Source organism: Leopardus geoffroyi, chromosome D1 (genome assembly GCF_018350155.1).
Source record: "Leopardus geoffroyi isolate Oge1 chromosome D1, O.geoffroyi_Oge1_pat1.0, whole genome shotgun sequence".
Classification (NCBI taxonomy): domain Eukaryota; kingdom Metazoa; phylum Chordata; class Mammalia; order Carnivora; family Felidae; genus Leopardus; species Leopardus geoffroyi.
The window spans coordinates 72,434,737-72,449,900 of NC_059329.1; the positions used below are offsets into that span (position 1 = coordinate 72,434,737).

General features: G+C 36.2%; 1 protein-coding gene across 20 annotated transcripts in view; it reads right to left on the minus strand.

Annotated features, from left to right (window-relative positions):
* The window catches only part of SOX6 (SRY-box transcription factor 6), a 619,662-nt gene that overhangs the window by 21,593 nt on the left and 582,905 nt on the right, over positions 1-15,164 (minus strand). The gene's annotated exons all lie outside the window — the stretch shown is intronic.

Below are 15,164 nucleotides of genomic sequence, written 5' to 3' on the forward strand. Positions count from 1 at the left end.
AGGCCCTTCTGATGGAGGCCTCAAAGACACACTGGGCAGAATTAATTTTGTATGTTTTATGCACCTAGTACATTTTTACTACAGGCACTTGCAGGTGGTGATTGTGCAATGACTGGCATTATTTTATGGTAACCTTTCCTGATGCGAGTCTTCCCTTCAAAAGCAGGCTCTCACCTATCATTTTAGCCTCATTTGCCAAAAACCGCAGCCACTTCAAACTATCTCTTTACCTCAAATAGAATTCTCTTTCACAATATTATGCCCTCTCCTGCACTCCTCTCGCTGCCTGGAAGCCCTTTCTACTCCTTCACTAGGTCCCACTAAGTCCCACTCATCCTTCAAGACCTAGTCACGTGTGGTGTGCTTCATGAATTAGTAAATTCAATAGAAAATATTAATTGAGCAATTACTATGAGTTAGGCATTATGGCAGCGGTTAGGGATGCAAAGGTAAATAAAAACAATCCCTGCGTCGGGGCACCTGGGTGGCACAGTCGGTTAAGCGTCCGACTTCAGCCAGGTCACGATCTCGCGGTCCGTGAGTTCGAGCCCCGCGTCGGGCTCTGGGCTGATGGCTCAGAGCCTGGAGCCTGTTTCAGATTCTGTGTCTCCCTCTCTCTCTGCCCCTCCCCCGTTCATGCTCTGTCTCTCTCTGTCCCAAAAATAAATAAACGTTGGAAAAAAAAAAAAAAACAAAACAAACAATCCCTGCGTTTAAGGAGCGCACAGATCAGAGGGGATACGGGCCCCAGGCAGTTATAATAGTGTGTGATAAATGCTGTAATACTGCAGTATACAGGGTACCAGAAGGGCATCAGACAAGACAGTCAGCAAATGCCTCTTAGGAAAGGTGATGGGTAAGCTCTCTTGTGGAGGATGAATAAAAATTATCGTGTGAATAGGGGGAGGCAGACGGGAAGGGTAATTCAAGCCATTGGAACAGCATTCACAATGATGTTCCCCAGGCTGCGTTCGTTCCTTTTTCTTTTATGCTACATGAAATTACTTGTTTATGTGACTATCTCTCTCTAATCTTTCCACTCCATCCAAAGGAATATGAAACCCCTAAAGTTGGTGTTTCTGTTTTACTCATTCTTGTATCCCCAGGATTTCCCACATTGTAGATATTCAATAAATATTTATTAAGTAAAAGATTGGTTTTCAACTTATATGCAAACTAGTAGACTCAAAGGCATTTATTTCAAGGGTCCTGATACAGTTGTCTGCTGTTTAAGGGTAGTCCTTTAACATTCCCCTATGAAACTCTATCTGAACCTCTGATATTTTATAGTTTCTGAAGAGATGACTCTAGCTAGTAACATGCTAGATTGAAAGTTCCTTGACAATAAGGCAGGAACTGGCTCTCCTTCAACTGCTGTCTCCCTAGGCTCTGGTGAAGCAGTTGGCATATAGAGATTGAATTAGTAAAATATGTTAAATTAGTGAATGAGTAAATGAGTGAATAAATGAATGGACACAGCTCTTGCTTGTTTTCAAGAACGCTGCTAGTGTCACATACTGATATACGCTTTGCAATGTGGCATCTATGACATATCCCCCTATAGATTGAAAACTTCTAGAGTTAAACGTAAAGTGGTTCGACTGATGGCCTCAGCCAGGTTTTCTGCTGCATAAACAGGAAAGCCAACTCCCAAAAGTTTAGAAGCAAAATACACATTAAAACCAACATTTCCACTTTCTGGAAAAAGTAAAGCCTTTCAGCTCAGTGGAGTGATTATACAGGAACAACATGACCCAATCAATCTCTGGCCCTTCTACTCTATTTCTAGATACCTTGATTAAGTAGAAATTTGTTTGTGTCAGAGCTAGTAATAAATTAGAACATTAAAGTGCACTATTATTTGACAAATATGATCATCATTTATAGCAAACAAAAGACAGGATAAAGGGGCCCCGACTGGCTAATATTATCAATTCTTTTCTAAACATGAAAGGGGGCAGAGGGGCCACTTTGCGAAGACCATGCAAAAATAATATATTTTATAAACAGCCCTTCTTTTAGGCCTACTAGACAGAATGATCCCTTACATGAAACGTCTCGGATCCCAAGATGCATAACTAATCTGCTACCTTTTTGCCACCATACCCACAGTACATTAATTTCATTTAAAATGCACTGACCATACAGGATAAATTGATTTCACTTTATATGGGTTTGACATCCATGTTTATTGTGCAGTGAAATGTAGTGTAGCTTCCAGCTGACAATATCCATCAACACAGGGCAATATGCTGACTGCTGGGCCAGATGAAGGCATACATTACTCTGGAAGTGAAACACTCATTCAGATACGACAGTGTCTTCTCCTGAGGATCACCATGGTAATTTATGATGCCCTCAGTGCCATTACTTTACAACTGACATGGATTCAGCAATTTATATACTTGCATGCATGCACATAAAAGGAGACAGGCTTGTGGAGAATGTCAGAGGCAAAAACATTTCAATAGTATTCTAAGGTAACTACTATGCCACAGGTGATTAACATTTGAGATTTGCTTTTACCGTCATAGCTTTCTCTCTACCTCTAGCAAAACCAAATAGTCAGCTTCCATTTATTTGTTCATTTAAAAGATGTATTTCATTGTGAATGGGAAGTTTTACTCTCCTATGGACTGACGGAAATCATGGTGGCTTTTCAGACTCGGCTCTTAGTAGATCCTCTCCTCCATACCAGTTGATTCTCTCAGACATGCCATACATATGCCCAATCTCTCTCCCTCTCATTCTGTACCTCAGTCTTAACAAACACTTCCTATTCTCCTTTCAAGGAACAGAGCTCAGGTCTCACCCCGCCAACTACCCTACATCAACCTTGCCCCTTTCTCCCATAGTGCATGTTGTCTACATGACATTGAATTAATTTACAGAGCAGATATCTAGGACTCACCATAAATGCTCCCATAAATTGAGAAATTCAAGCATAGTACAAAGTATAAAAATGTGAATTAAGAGATAGAAAATAGAAAATGCATCTCTTTTATCTTGCCTCCTCTCCTCTCTTCCAAGGAAAGTCAAGTAAAAATGAATGAGGACATAGAGATGAATGAGCTAAATTAGGAATGTTATAGCAATGAACCAAGATTTAAGTAGAGACTTATCCAGGGAGACCAAGGTTTGAAACCACTTTTATACTGGACTGATATGTGATCAGAGTCAGAATTTTAAGAAAGTATTAAGAGGGCACAAAACCAAAAGAATATTTAGAAAGTGCTCCTTAACTTACCTAAACTTTGCTTCATAAGACAAAATGGTTAGGGAATTATTGTGGCAGCAGTAGAAATACATATGACTGGATATGTGTGTATAAAGTCCAAAATTTTAAAATGAAGATTGTATATTATATAAACCTTTTTAAACACATGAGGAAGATTCTATAGGATACTATAGAATTGTTTTCAAAAGGTGTGCTATTATTAGTCTGAACATTTGAAGCCTAAAATCCACTTTCTGTTATAATTAAAATCTACATGTCAAGTGTAACTTCATACTGCTTCATTCATTTTTGAAAATAACACCAAGCTAAAAAAAAAAAAAAAAAAAAAAAAGCACTTCATTCTAAAATAGCCAATACTAGGGCACCTGGGTGGTTCAGTTGGTTAAGCATCAGCTCTTGATTTGGGCTCAGGTCACAATCTCACAGTTTGTGAGATTGAGCCCTGTGTCAGGCTCTGTGCTGTGTGGAGCCTGCTTAGGATTCTCTTTCTCCCTTTCTCTCTGCCCCTCCCCTGCTGCACTCCCTCCCTCCCCCGCCCCTCTCTCAGTAAACAAACAAGCAAACAAACTTCAAAAATAAATAAATAAGCGGTGCCTGGGTGGCTCAGTCTGTTTGGTGTCCGACTTCAGATCAGGTCATGATCTCACAGTTTATGAGTTTGAGCCCCATGTCTGGCTCTGTCCTGACAGCTCGGAGCCTGCAGCCTGCTTCAGATTCTGTCTTTCTCTCTCTGTCCCTCCCCCATTTGCACTCTGTCTCTCTCTCTCATAAAAATAAATAAACATAAATAAGTAAATAAATAAATAAATAGTCAGTGCTCTCCGTCAGAATCCAGAATGGTCCTAGGGAATGTCTCACAATTCTATGATGGAGTGCTTTTACTTTTAAGAGCAGAGGAATCATTTGTGAGTTCAATGTTCATGATACATCTCCTCATGAAAAGCAGTTAGAGAAAGCCTAGACCAAAAGCTATGTACCTAGAGACTACTACTTTCAGGCCGACCTAAGTGTCTTTAATTAAAAGCAATAGAAATCATAAATGACAGGTACTGAAAGGCCAGGAGGTCAATAACACCACACTAGGCACCACGGGAAAGAACTGTTCCCCGTACACCAGGAATTCCTGCTCTCTTCAACTTCCCCAGGGGGCTTGGTTTGATTAATTCATCCTTTGTCTCCCATATCATAGTTCAGTAAAGGCAAACTTTCAGTTAGACAAAGAAAGATAGTCTATGGGTAGAAAACTGAAATTGCCAAGGCAAAGACCTCCTTAGGAATCTGTGATTTAAATGATTTAAAATGAAGACAGAAAGTTGAGTTTTTCCAGGTGGGCTGGAAAGAAGGCCAGTGTAACCATCATAGCCTATGGCAATGGTCCTGAACTAATCCTAGAGAGGCCCGCTTCCTGGGTAAATTCCAAGGGTTATGTGAGTGAATGAGTAAGTGGTAAGTGTTTGGTATGTGTGTTCTTCCCTACAGAAGAACTTTGGCTAATTCTATAATGTGCCTAGTAATCATTTATTTATGCATTAATTCAGCAAACACTTCTGACAAATTTCAGATAGACCCAACACTGTGATTGGGTATACAAAGAATGATAACACGTGTGCCTTTTTTTTAAAGGGATTTGGTCCAGTGAGGGAAATAGACACATAAATAGAAAATTACAAAACAGTATAAGTGCCAACAAAGGTAATTTAAAAGTACTATGAAAGCAGAGGAGAGGGGCTATTAACGTTGTTGGAAGGAACAGAGATGAATATCAGGGAGGCTTCAGAGATGCAGCGGTGCTTGAGCAGCATCTTAAAGGAAGAGGAAAAATTTACCAGCAGGTATGGGTGCGAAAGTATTCTAGGCTGGAGAATCTGTGTGAATAAAGACACAGAGATACAACAAAATGGTGGTAGAGTTTTAGGGAATAAAAAGAAGCTGACTCTGGCTTGGGCTTATAGAAGAAAATAGGGGAGCACCAAAAGATGAAATTAGAGAAGTAGAAGACAGATTTCTAGGTACCTTGAATGCCAAGTGAAGAAGTCTTCAAAGTTTTTCAGTGGGGGTAGTGACATGAACAAATATATTCAAGAAGACATCAAAATGGAAATCAAATGAGAAATTACCTCTGAATAATTCTCAATAAGTCTCAATGATTACTAATGAACTGATAATAAACCTATAATTTATAATCTGCAATATGCAATATACAGTAAAAGATTACTAGTTGTACAAAAAAACCCCACTAAAATATGACCCAGAGATAATAACAACCAAACAAAACAGAACAAATAAAACCTCAACAGAAGGAGAAACTGAGATGACTCACATAGTGTAATTAACAAACAAGAGCTTTAAAGTAACCATTATAAATATGTTTGAGAACTTAAAAGACAAGATTGTCATAATGAGTACATAGACAGGGTCAGGGGATGCTTCAGCAGGGAAATGAAACTTGAAAGAGAAACGGAAATTCTAAAACTGCAAAATATATTTGAGATGAAAATTCACTGATTGGATTTCACAGAAGTTTGGAGTGCAGATAAAGGGTCAGTGAAGTTGAAAATACAACAAAAGAGGGGTGCCTGGGTGGCTCAGTCAGTTAAGCTTCCAATTTCAGCTCAGGTCATGATCTCGCAGTTTGTGAGTTTGAGCCCCATGTTGGGCTCTGAGCTGACAGCTCAGAGCCTGGAGCCTGCTTTGGATTCTGTGTCTCCCTCCCTCTCTGCCTATCCCCTGTTCACATTCTGTCTCTATCTCTCTCAAAAATAAACATTAAAAAAAAAAAAGAAAAAACATCAAAAGAAATTATTTAGTCTCAAAATCAAAAGGAATAAAAAAGCTAAAAACATAAACAGAGACTCAGCAATATGTAGAACAACACTGAGTCCTAGAATACGTGTAACTGAAGTTCCAGGTAGAAGAGAGAGAGAATCGTGATTGAAAAATATCTGAAGAAACACTGGTTGAAAATTATCTGAATTTGGTGAGAATCATCAACTTACAGATTCAAGATATTCAGGTAAATGCAGTTAGAATAAATACAAAGAAAACCATACCTAGACACTAGTCAAACTGCTGAAAACCAAAGACAAAGGGAAAATTTCAGAGAAACAGGGCACATTACATACAAAGTAACAATAATATAAATAATCACTAATTATTCATAAGAAACAATGAAGGCTAGAAGACTAAAGAACATCTTTAGAATGCTGAAATTAAATAAATCAGTTCAGAGATGGCTCAAATTCAGAACATATTCTCCAAAGACAAATGTGAAATATATTTTCAGATAAATAAAAGCTGAAAAAATGTATTACTTGCAGACTCATACCAAAAGAGATATTCAAAAAAATCATTCAAGATGAAGAGAAATAATTTCTGACAGAAACTTAGATATTCATGAAGAAAGGAAGAGCATCAACAATGATAAATGTGACTAAAAAAACAAAAACAAAAAAATCCCTCTTTGTTTCCTCTCTGGATTTCATTAATAAACAGCTGATTTTGTATTTGTTTTTAAAAGACAAGGAACTATTTAATATAAAATATAACACTGTACTGTGGGACTTATAAGAAGTAAAACATGAGAACAATGGCACATTAGCACAAAGGATAAGGTACTAACTGGTATTAAGTTGTTAACAGTTTATTTTATAAAAAGTGGTATAATTTTAACTGTAAGAAGACTCAAAGATTCATAGTAAATCACTAGAAACAACAAGCAAACAAAATACAAAAAGGTACAGCTAACATGCCAGTAGAATAATTCAAATGGAAGACTGAAAAAGGACTGAAAAGGAGACAGTAAAATGATCAGTGGTTGCCATGGGTCAGGGAAGGAGTGATGAACAGACAAGACACAGAGGATTTTTAGCACGGCCAAAATACTCTGTATGATTCCTAATGATGGATATATGTTACTATACATTTGTCCAAATCCATAGAATGTACAATACTTAGAGTAAACACTAAGGTAAACTATGAACTTTGGGTCATTATGATATGTCAAGATAGGTTCATCCATTGCAACAAATGTACCACTCTGGTGGGGTATGTTGACAACAGGAAAGGCCATGCATGTGTGGGGGAAAGGGCATTCCCTGTATCTTTCCCTCAAATTTACTGTGAATCTTACTGCTCTAGAGAAATAAAACTGTAATAATAATAATAATAATAATAATAACAATAATAACAAAAACAGAAGAAAAAATAGCAAATTGTAAGACTTAAGCCCATCAAATTCAATAATGACCTTAAATATAAACAAATTAAATAATTCAAATAAAATCACAGATTCAGCATGGATAGAGTTGAAATCAATGAAATACAAAACAGATACAATAAAGACAATTTACAAAGCCAAGGATTAATCATTCAAAAAAATCAATAAAATTGATAAACCCCTAGTAAGACTGATCAACGAAGAGAGAAAACAAAAATACCAGTATTTGGATTGAAAGAGGAAATTTTACTATAGATATTACTCACATTAAGAGAATAATAAAAGACTATTGTAAATAACTTAATTCCAATAAACTTAAAGACAGATAAAATGAATAAATTTCTTGAAAGACACACACTACTAAAATTTACTCAAGAACAAATAGAAAACCTAAATGCTAGTATAGCTAATAAAGAAACTATATTTATAACCAACAACCTTCTCATGAAGAAAAATTCAGTCCCAAATGGTTTCACTGCTAACCCTTTCAAACACTTAAAGAAAAATTAAAATAATTTTATACAAAATAGGATAAGTAGAGTTGGAAAGAGTGGCCCCAAATTTATTTTATGAGGTGGCATCATACCCTAACAAAGATTTGAACATAAATGCAAAAATTCTTAAGAAAATATTAGCAAATTAAATCCAGCAATATGTAAAAGAGATAATAAATCATAATTAAGTAGAATTTATCTCAGGAATATAACATTAATTTAACTTGTGAAATCAGGCAATGTAATTCACTATATAACAAAACAAAGGGAAAAAACATGATCATCACAATAGATTCAGAAACTGGTTTTTAACAAAATTCAATACCCACTCATGTTAAAAGCTCACAGGAAACTAGTAATAGAAGAGAACCTTCTCAGTGTGATAAGAGGCATTTAAAAAGAGCCTGTAGGACATCATACTTATTCCCCTAAGAGTGAAGAACAAGGCAAGGGATGTCTACTCTTACCATCGCTTATCAACACACTTCTGCAGGTAAAGAAATAGAAAACATCAAATTGGAAAAGAATACGTAATGCTATTTGTATTCATAGATAATATAATTGTTTATATAGAAAATCCTAAGGAACCTGCAAGATAATTACTAAAACTAGTAAGTGAATTTAGCAATTCTGCATTATACAATATAAAAGTACAGAAATCAATTGTATTCCTATATACTAGCAGCAGACAACTAGAAAATAATTTTTTTTAGGTTTTCATTCATAATAGCATCAGAAAATAAAACACTTACAAATAGATAGAACAAAAAAAGTATGCAAGACCTCTACACTAAACACAATACATTTTTGAGTTAAAGAAGACCTAAATAAATGGAGGAATACACCATGTTCGTAGATCAAAAGAGTCCAAATTGTTAAGATATTAATTCTTTCCAAATTTATCTACGTATTCAACCCATACTCAATAAAAAAATCTCTGAAAAACAATTTCTTTTAGAAATTGACAACTTGATTTTAAAATTTACATAAAAAATAAAGCAGTAAGAACAGCCAAAACAAACTTGAAAAAGTTGGAGGATTCACACTACTCAATTTCAAGATTTACAGTACAAATACTTTGTAACATTTGTTTTTTTTTTTTTTATGGAATTTATTGTCAAATTGGTTTCCATACAACACCCAGTGCTCATCCCAAAAGGTGCCCTCCTCAATACCCATCACCCACCCTCTCCTCCCTCCCACCCCCCATCAACCCTCAGTTTGTTCTCAGTTTTTAACAGTTTCTTATGCTTTGGCTCTCTCCCACTCTAACCTCTTTTTTTTTTTTTTCTTTTTTTCCTCCCCCTCCCCCATGGGTTCCTGTTAAGTTTCTCAGGATCCACATAAGAGTGAAACCATATGGTATCTGTCTTTCTCTGTATGGCTTATTTCACTTAGCATCACACTCTCCAGTTCCATCCACGTTGCTACAAAAGGCCATATTTCATTTTTTCTCATTGCCACGTAGTATTCCATTGTGTATATAAACCACAATTTCTTTATCCATTCATCAGTTGATGGACATTTAGGCTCTTTCCATAATTTGGCTATTGTTGAGAGTGCTGCTATGAACATTGGGGTACAAGTGCCCCTATGCATCAGTACTCCTGTATCCCTTGGATAAATTCCCAGCAGTGCTATTGCTGGGTCATAGGGTAGGTCTATTTTTAATTTTCTGAGGAACCTCCACACTGCTTTCCAGAGTGGCTGCACCAATTTGCATTCCCACCAACAGTGCAAGAGGGTTCCCGTTTCTCCACATCCTCGCCAGCATCTATAGTCTCCTGATTTGTTCATTTTGGCCACTCTGACTGGCGTGAAGTGAACATTTGTAAAAAAAAAAAAAAAACAAAAAAAAAAAAAACAAAACTAGACTTAAAAAGACAGCATGACATAGGCAAATCGACCACTAGAACAGAATTTGAGAGTCCAGAATTAAACCTCCACATATATGGTCAATTTTCAATAAAGACTTGGGCTGTTAAAGTGGGAAATGATAGTCTTTTCAACAAGTAGTACTAAAACAAGTGGATAAATATGTGGAAAAAAGTGAGCCTTCACCTCTTATCACATACTACTCCCAACAATTAATTTGAGATGAATCATAACAAACCAAAAGCAAAAACGCAATGAATACATAAGAGAATATTTTGGTAACATTGGAACAAGCAAAGATTCTTAGATACAGCATATAAAGCACTATATATATAAGAAAAATGATAAGATTAACTTTACCAAATTAAGACTCTGCTCATCACAAGTCATTGTTAAAAAATGAAATGTCAAAGCCCAGACTGGGAAGAAATATTCAGAATACACATATCTGACAAGAACTTATATCAAGAATAGATGAAGAACTACACAAAAATATCAATCTAATTTAAAAATGGCAAAAGACATGAACACTTTACAAAAGATATAGTTATCTTTTGATAACAATGAACACATGAGAAGGTATTCCATATCATTAGTCATCAGGAAAATACAAATGAAAGTCACAGTGGATACCGCTTTCTACACACTGGAATGGCTTACAACACTAAACATTGGCAAGAATATGGAGCAACTGGAACTCTTAATATATTGGTGGTGAATGTGTCAAATGGTGTAACCATTTTGGAAATGGCTTGGCAGTTTCTTATAAGGTAAAATATATACTTACCAGTGACTCAGGATTTCCACTCGTAGGTACTTACCCAAAACAAATAAAAACTTTGTCCAGAAATACATTTATGCAAGAATATCATAACAGTTTTATTCATAATAACCAAATAATGAAAATAACTGGAGAATGGACAAATTGTAGTATTTTCATGCAAAGGGACATTATTCAAAATAAAATTGTTTTAACACTTAGTTTTTTAAAAAAGCAAAAACAAAGAACCAAAATAAAGTAGAAAACCAAAGAAACAAAAGTGATTTTTCCTGAAGGTTTTTTTTTTTCCCTCTGTGGACCTAGCATACTCTGGTCATTGTGAACTCAAAAAGTTGGTCTCATTGACTAAAATAATGATGATGATAATGATGATAAATATATATGTATATATGTATATATATTCAGTAGGGCAAAAAGCATCTTGGTAAAAAGAAACATAAATATATACCATTGGGTTGCTTGATAATCACAGTATTTTAGGCTACTTCAGTCTATCAACAGAATAGTTGATTTTCACATGTGGGATTCTGGAAAGAGTTACATGATACAGTTAATAGTCCCTTATTTGGGTTAATAGAAATAATGGTAATGAGTGCATCAGAAACAAAAATATAGAAGATGAAGGAATTTTAGAAGGGGGCTTGAAAAATTAGGAAAGATGGAGGGTATTAATTTCATCATGTTTATCCCATCAGATCTTACTATTGTAGAAATCCAACTCACTGTGCTGTAGGAATGGCTGACAACTGTCTGTCTATGATTATGGAAGTTCCGCTAACTTCACATTCCTGCTTATTGCCAGAAAGTGAATTTACTTTCATCATATGAAGGCTGCTTGGAATTCAAATTTGATTTCTTCTTACAAAAACAAAACAAAATAAAACACAAAACAATTTTACTATCCTAGTGGTTTACTTGGCAGGAAAATACATTCCATGGCTGAACAAGAGTCTTAATCATTAGGGTGATGTGTTCATCTTCTGAGAAGGGATGCCAGGGGTAAAGACTATGGTTTGTTCTTTGTGTCTTTTATACAAGATTAGCTGGATAGGTTAGCAAAGAAACCTATTGATGGGTGCCATGATTTGAAGAAGGCAAATACAAAATATGGATGCATAGGTCTTCTGAGCTAGAGCCTGGTATAAAAATAGGAACCAGTGGCACAAGAACAAAAGATAAATTACCTGTGGTACTTTGATTAAGGTATTAATTCTTCATTTGTTCGATGTGGGGGAAGTCCATAGGTAAATTTTCATTTCCTTGATTTCATCTTAAAGTTCCTTAATCCCACTAAAAACAACTACCTCACTTAAGTTGAATCTAAAGTTCAGCTATTGAACTTTATAGCAAGTAATTCACTGAATAAACTAGATAGATAACTAGATGATAGATAGATGACAAATGGATAGATAGATAGATAGATAGATAGATAGACAGACAGATAGGAATAGTATACACATAATGAAAAAATTCCATTGGGAATTTGGGAAACAGACATTTCACTAGACTAAACTGGAGGTCAGTTTCCAGGACAGACATACCATGTGTTTTAAGTAGTTTTACATACAATAATATTTACAAAGTGTTTTCAGTAAATACATTATCTGAATTCTCCTCACAATGCTTTGAAATCGATAGGAGGGTAGATATATTTGCCTCACTTGACAGATGAGCAAACCAAGGCTCAGAGAGCCTCTGTAATAACCAGTTAACGATATATTGCTAATAAGGAGTGGAGCCAGATCTAGAACTTAGGCCATCTGACTTTCAGTCGAGTTCACTTCCCCTACCTGAAAGCTACCCCAGTCACTGATTATTTCAGTGATCTGAAATAACCGAATGTCAAAGCCCACCATTCCCTGGCAGGAACATTATTTTCCCCCTGTAAGGATGCCATTTCTCTGCCACAGCTAAGCACGTTAGAGGAGTCCATTACCAGTTATGAAGTTCATGCCACTGTCTAATTGGTCTCTGAAATACTGCCCCACCAAAGATGCAAAGAAAGCACGAAGGACTGAAATTATAGCAGGAATTAAAATGATGCTGTATTAATACATTCCTTAGTTGCGGGATTATGAGCAAGTGTTATTGTGGAGAAGGCTTCTATTTTTTTCCTATTGGAAACTCCATTCTCTTTAAAAGATCAACAAGAAGAACCAAAAGGGAATTCCCTAAGGTCAGCTCTGAGGAAACATAAACCTCTAATTCAATAACTCTGCTACTGCTCTGAAAAAAGGCTTTATTATTGCAACATCCATATGGAGCCAATTGGACATTAATGACTAATCAATCCCTCCCCTTTCTATTCTACTTAAAGTGTCACAAACCATGTTTAGATTAGCCCATTTCCTGCTTAGGATTGCTCAAGATGTCTTTTGTTCTTTCAGGACCAGCCTGATGGAGGCAGCTTAAACAAACACACGACCAGAGTGGCGCAGGAGTTATAAAGTGCCATATGTGAATGAACAAAGGGGCTATACTAAAGCCTTTTGTGGTATTTGTTAATGTTTTTCATCTGAGCTTAAAAAGGCTTAATGACTTTGTGGTGAGCTGATGCATGTGGCTCGTGGCTTTGCAAAATGAAGGAAATTCTAACCAGTGATATACCAGTCTGTATTTTCAAGAGTCTCTTGCTTTCAGTTTGGTGCCCGTGTTTACTTTTTGTTTTTTTTTTTTTAATTCTCAAGTTATATTTGCTTTACACAGATAGCTAAACAGAGCCCTTTATCTTGTTTCAACTGTAGGATCCAAGGGCAACTGGGATAACTTATGTGATTCTTTCTTTTTAGTGACTTGAAAGTAGCAGAGAACATCAAATATTCTACTTATTATCTGTTTGCTATTTGTATGCACAGGAGGACAGCTTACAAGCTGTTGAGCCCAGGCAAAAAGACATCATTTAAGTCTGAACCAGAGACCACTGTGGATGAAATAAGACAATAATAGGTTCTGGCTTCCTAAGTTTTCAGGAGCACCAGGCTCAGATTCAAGTAGATTCCCTTGGAGAATACAGAAGCTGGTAAAAAGCTGGTAGACTAAATAATTCATGTTGCTCAGCGGCTTCTGGCTTCATCCAACTCAATATACTACCATAGACTCTACATGAAATTAAGGAGCACAAACCAAGATGAAGCAAATCTCAGAATTAGTTAACAAAGATACTACTAAATCCATCCTCTTGTTTCCATCCTTATTACTCATCGATTGCCTTGGCCTCACTGTCTCTGCTGGACTGTTATAAATACTAGCCTTCTAACTGATGTGCTTACTTCCAGATTTGAGTCTCCAGTCCCTACTTACATACTTCTTCCTAATTTCAGCCAGAGTATACCATCACAAATGCAATTCTGACCAGACTACTCTATATGTAAAAGTTTTCAATGGTTCCCCGTTGCCCAAAATACGAAGTCCTAGGCTCTCCATGACCTGGTCCTCTACCTATGTCTCCAGTTCCATCTTTGGCTTCTGCACTTAAAACTTTGTTTGATTTATAATATTGAACTACTTTTAGTTATCCATACCCCATGTTGTTTCATACTAAGCATTCAGTCTTTTCTTTTCCTAGAATTTTCTGTCCACCTTTAAAATCATTTATTCTTCGACTCAGGACAGGGATGATCTTCTCTAGGCAGTCCTAGTGTATCAGTTTGGGCTAAGTTTTTTAGGCTCCCATGGCATCCTATGCATACCTTTATTTTAACATTTACCATGTTTTACCCAATTATCAATTGTGTGTGCCCACCTTCTTCACAAGACTGTGCACCCCAAAAGGGGCAGGGATGCTTCCCCAAGGTCTGGTACACAAGTGGGCATATGGTAAGTACTCAAATGTCACAATGGAGAGAAGTAGACATCTTCAACTGTGAAAATTTTAGAGTGAGACTCAGATGGCTACCTGTTGCATTAGAAACTGATAATTTCTGAAATTGGATTTTGTATAAATCCTATTTTATTTCTTATATTCTGTAAAATACCTTGCCTTACTTGAGCATCTGTAAAATAATAAGGCTTTGAAGGGAAAATATACCCATAGTTGTCTGGGACTCAGAGATCATTGGTTCCGATCTTAGTTCTTTTATTGACTTGCCCTGTTATACAGTCCTGAAATCCCAGCTTCCTCACTTCCTGGGTAATCTTGAAAGGATGAGTTTTTTTGGAAATAGTAAATCTGACAGCTATTCTAACATTGTAGGGTGTGCATAAATACATACAACTGAAGCAGGTATTCAAACAGACCTATGATGGGAGCTTCCCTAGATAGCAGAGTCATTAGGAAATAGATGAAACATGCTCATAGAATCAGAGAATTTTAACATGAGAAGGATATTAAAGATCATCTAATTCACATTCCTTATTCCACATGAAGAAACTGAGATTTACAGAGGTTAAGTTGTCCAGTTCTCACAGTTAGTAACTGGCAAATATCACAAGAAACTCAGATGCAACTATCTCTTAAGTTTCACACTTGCCATCAGAAGAAATGTCTAAAACGGTCAACTGAATTGCTTCAATAGCATCTAGACTTGGCTTTTAAAACTTCACAAAATTCATTTAATTGGT